Source organism: Curcuma longa, unplaced genomic scaffold (genome assembly GCF_044706935.1).
Source record: "Curcuma longa cultivar G26 ecotype Majalengka, Jawa Barat unplaced genomic scaffold, ITB_CL_G26_1.1 contig_13764, whole genome shotgun sequence".
NCBI lineage: Eukaryota > Viridiplantae > Streptophyta > Magnoliopsida > Zingiberales > Zingiberaceae > Curcuma > Curcuma longa.
In genome coordinates this window covers 1-5,216 of record NW_027429530.1, presented here as the reverse complement: position 1 = coordinate 5,216, position 5,216 = coordinate 1, and the positions used below count along the sequence as shown (strand labels likewise).

Sequence of the window (5,216 nt, the reverse complement as noted above, 5' to 3'; positions counted from 1 at the left end):
TTTCCCCTTCTATCAAGATTAAAATAAACTCTTTTAGATAAATTGAAAATTCTCCCAAAATGAGCCACAGAATAGCAAGCAACTAACACTATGAAGAATTCATATTCAACCAAACACTAGTTTTATGCTTTTATCTTATGAAATATCAGAAAAATAATTTCTTTTTTTTTTGAAAGGACAAGAGGTAGAAATTTCGATATAGGGAAACTGATGGCTGCTTCATTTCAATTCATTATGTAAAGGTAATCTTTCATGGAATACTCGCTCCCTTGCTAACTTTGCCTGAAATATAAGATCATGATAAGACAATAGCATCCTCTAGTTTACGATATGATGCATTGTATCATTTGAAGAGTTTCAGATAGAACAATGAAGAACTTACCTGGTGTTCCCAATTTGTGAAACTTGTTATCACCACAAGGAGTATTGACTGTGTTGTGGAGCCACACACAATGCCCATCCAAAGGCCTTTCCCTCTCAAATGCAATGCAAAACCAAGTAAAATAGCGACCGGAATCCCGACCAAATAGAATGCTCCAAGGTTCACATAAGCACCTAAATGCTGCCATCCACTCCCTCTAGCAACCCCTGATATGGTTTGGGTGCTTATTTATGATACGATATCTCGAGTAAAGTATAAACATATGGGATGATTATTCATAGTACTAGAAGAACAATTAGAGAACCTGAGAGAATCCCTTGTATGTTGTCTGTGACTACTGTGAAGCACACCATGGGAACCATCTCGTAGACATAGTTTACGACCTCTTCCTCATTGCTGTATGCATAACCCAACACACGGCGCAGGGCTAAGAGAGTTGCAACCACAAGAGCAGCCTCCAAACAGCAATAACATGGATACAAGCACAGCTAGCTTAGCACCTTTAGGATTCGATGCTCCTAATTCATTCGAGACTCGAGTACTAGTTCAAAATGAACATGTTAAGGTGTATCTATGTGCAAGCAAATAAGCATTATTGTTTCAGAAATACCTTGCTGCACAACCAAGCCCATATCGGTATGCAATATAGTAGTGCAACACTGTTGAGGCTGTTCAAGAATGCCAAACTGAAGAAGTTACCGATCATGTATGCGCAACAATCATTGTTTACTTATGGGTTTTACTTACCAAATTGAGAGGACAGAAGTTTCGAGCTTTGGATAAGGCAGGAGACCAGAGAGCAAGATAAGCAGTTCATAAGACCACCATTCAAACCTGTGGTAAGGTTGAAACCACAAGTATGAACTAATGAAAAATAGTAGAATTGAAACATGTCAATTACCATATCATCAGTGCTGATGGCACCGCTACTCGTAAGAACTCGTTAATGCCTTTAAATGCCTCCTTTGTGATCGGGGAACGAGTTAATCTGCAGGAATCTGAGTACCTTATGTACAGAATCAGTATAAGTACATTCAACCAATACGATATGCTTAGTGAAACAGCAGCTCCAACATTATACAAGCTTGACTTGTACACCAAAAGCCAACAAAGAAGAACATGAAGGCACAGTGTTGAAACTGAGCTCAAGGAGCATAGGAAAAATTAGGCTTTGAGATTGAAGGAACTTCATTAGGGGTTGAGTGATGGCATAGGCGAAGAGGCCAGGTATCAGCCATATAGCATATCGCCCGGCTTCTTGAGATATGGCAGGGTCTTGACCTACTAATTGGAGAAGCTTCCCCATTGAGGCCCACACAAGGGAGATAGGGAGGCATACCATTAGAAGAGAAAATATGGCTCTGTATGTATAGACACCTAATGAATGATACTGTTTTGCTCCATAGGCTTGTCCACAAAGAGTTTCCAGGCCACTCGCCATTCCAACCTGTTGATCAATGGAAAAATTGAAGCACTGAAGAAGTAGCAACCACAACATCTAGTACTTGAAAGATCAACAAAACAAGTTTTCAAACAAGGATATGAAATACAAGCAAAGTAAAGCAAGTTTTGTTCTCTCTGGAGATGAAATCAAACTGCAGACAAAAAAATTTCATCCATGTTCTGAAAGTCACAAACACAGTAAGAGAAGGCCACTAACCATCAAGCTCAACTATTGACTGAAATCTAAGCGACTCATTAAAAAATGGTGCACTTTTTATGATTCACTCATCATCATCATCATCCGCCTACAACACTGTGTGTCTCTATACTCTTCTACTCAATCCGGAAGTGGCCATCGATAATCATGGAATTACAAGGGATATTGTTCACAAAGATTGATTGGAGCTATTCAATACTAGCCAGTAACTTACAATGCTTCTTTGTCTCTTAATGACTTGAGATTATTGGTTGTGTGTAGAAGGAGAAGCCAAATTGAATGCTTCTTCCTTCTTAAAACATGTTCTCTTATTGAGTGAGTGCGAACTTATTGACACCGCCGGTGAGACCAACCAAGAGAGGAAGGTCAGCACCGAGGAGCGCGGATTGGGTGGAGTGTTGCCGCTGCTCACATCATCGAGGGGGTGAACTTAAAGGAAGAGGACTTACGAGGAGGCTGAAGCCGGAGACGTTCGCGAGGGAGAAGGCGATGGCGGAGGCGGCGAGGTCGAGCTCGCCGAGGTGGCCGACCACCATGGTGGCGAACACCTGGACCAGGAACTGCGACATCATCACGACCATCATCGGCGCTGCCACGTACCCTATCCGACGGGCTTCCTCCGCCGCTTCACCGCCGCACCACCGCCGCCTGCTCGCCCCATCCCTCTGTATCAGCTGCTCCTCCATCTCCCTCTCCGCCGCGACGCCGACTTCTCTTGCTAGGGCGAAATCTGAAGGCGGAACACAATTTATCAACAAGACAAGGTTTTTATAGAAAACAATTCTCCAAAATTCAATTTTTAACACACAGATTTATAATGCAGATCATTTATCGGGCACGGGATGGATTCAGGGCAGGCGACGACAGAAGAACACGCATATACCGTTGCACATAAAAGCTTTTGTCCTTGCGCATAAAAACTCGTACCGTCGTAAAGGAAGTGCAAATGCTATAAACCACGACAAAAACTTATCGCAATCTCGTCTCTCGCTAGAACGACGACAAGAAGAAACAAAGTAGAGACAAGATCTTTGGACTGATAAGTGAATATGCTAATGAGGCAAGATAATTTCAAATTATTCAAAAATTTTCATCACAAAATTTTATAGTATCATCAAGAATTTCTTGCAAATACTACAGTATCATCTCTTTCCTCGCGATAATGAAGTTTATACATATCTACACACAAATTGAAGATAATAATATTTTTGCAATTTCTCTATCTAGAGATCTAGACAATGCAAATGAATATGAACCATTTTAAACAAGAAAATCTAGAAAAGAAAAGAGATTTACTGTGATAATCAACCTCACATATGAACAAAAAGAGAAGAAACAATTGATATTTCTGAAAAAAAAAGTGTTTTTACTCACTGAATGGAGTCAGTGGAAATCACTATCGAAGATTTTGAGGATTGCAGACCAATCTGTTCTAATTCTGTGTGGGTGGTTTGATGAAGGAATTAAGTTTTGTTAACTGCTAAAAAATGGGGTAGTTTTGGCTGGCACCGCAAACCGTTTGATATAACGATTACTCTAATTAAGTGCCTATTAATTTATTTTTTCTATTTATTTATTAACAATATTTTTTTAATAGAGTCTTAAAAATTATTATCAAAATTTCATAAACTGCTCTTTATATTATCTCTGTGTGAAGGTTGCTATCTTGATTTACAGATTGGTTTTCTAATTTCCTAATGGAATTAATATAATTTTTAATTTACTTTCTGAGAGAGATTATTCCTTTTAAAGATTTATTATTTTTGCTTTATTTTCAATTTTAATGTTACATTTATTTTATTTTTAAATGATTAATCCTTTATTATTATATGAGTATTCTATGAATTAATAAATTAATCCTCTGAACCGGCCAGAGACCGGTCAGATCAGTCCGATATAATGGAGGGTATTTAAGTCTAGGGAAATTGCTCTATAAATTAGCACCGCCGCAACTTTTCTCTCCATCGAAGGAGCAGCTTCTTGTTCGCCGGCCGCCGTCAGAGTCCTCCCTTCCCTCGCCAAGCTCAGGTCTGTTCTTCAACGCTTCACCGTTTTTTTTTCTCTCTCTCAATCGATGGAGGGGCTTCATCTTCGTAGGCCGTCGTTCTAGTCCTCCCTCGCCAAGGTTAGGTTTGTCTTCAAGGCGCACCCTAGTGTCTGCAATCTTGCGTTTTTCCGCCATTAGGGTCTTTGGTTTTTTTTTTTCGTGGGTGTTCGCTTACTGCCGATCAATTCGAGGAAAATCTTGTTATATTTTGATTTTGGCGGATGTACACTTCTACGTTCGGTGAATTTTAGGGTTTCGTTCCTCTAGGTTTTCTGTTCTCTTTCGCCCCTGATGAGTAAATTCTGACTAAATCGTCCAAAAAAGATGTGTATAGCAGTAGCCCTACTAAAATCCCTAATTCCCTTTTGCGCCACTTCCTCGCGCTGCTTTGAATTGGGGCTTATTTTCTGTACGCTTGGTTTGTAGTTGTTTGCTATGGAGCACGGTTCTCTGTCAGATTTGAGCTCCTCAACATTTTCCTTGTTGGACGAGGATCATACGCTAGCAAACTCCGTCAGATTTTCGCTAAATCAAGAGTGAGTTGTTCATAAAGTAAACAACTTTGTTTATATATTGTAAATGGCTGGTTAATTGATTAATACTGTTTCATCTTAATCGTGCATGCCTCTGTTTATTTCTTTTACCTACCTGCTTATCGTGATGTGCCCCTTTGCTAGTCAGTTTATCCATGCGTTTAAGTGAAGAATTTCAATATGAACTTGCTTTTTTTTTCATTAATTGGTTTTTCAAATATATTATAGAAACATGGATAGTTCAGTAGTTGATTGCATATGGGTTGTGTATTGAGACACAACTTTTATGCTTATGATATGTTGACAGTGCGGTGAGCTAAATGCTATGCCTATCCTATGTTTATTGTCTTATAGAACCATCATATGGCATGACATCCATATCTTTCAGAACCAATTGTTACTGCGTTAATATTGTAATTGTTGTCATGACTATATTTCCAATCAACTAGTCTTAGTCTTTCGGGCTAAATTGCAATCTTCAATAGTTTTATGGTGATAGAAACAACATGAGTTGTCATTTTAAGCTAATTCATGCTTTTAATTGTGGTCACGAGACAAATTTTCCACTCACATATTGTCTTTGCAGTCCAAGGG

The 5,216-nt window shown here is 39.2% G+C and overlaps 1 pseudogene; it reads right to left on the bottom strand.

Moving 5' to 3' along the window:
- Positions 1-202: 202 nt before the first annotated feature.
- On the bottom strand, positions 203-2,750 carry LOC141816004 (protein DETOXIFICATION 10-like; annotated as a pseudogene).
- Positions 2,751-5,216: the final 2,466 nt, after the last annotated feature.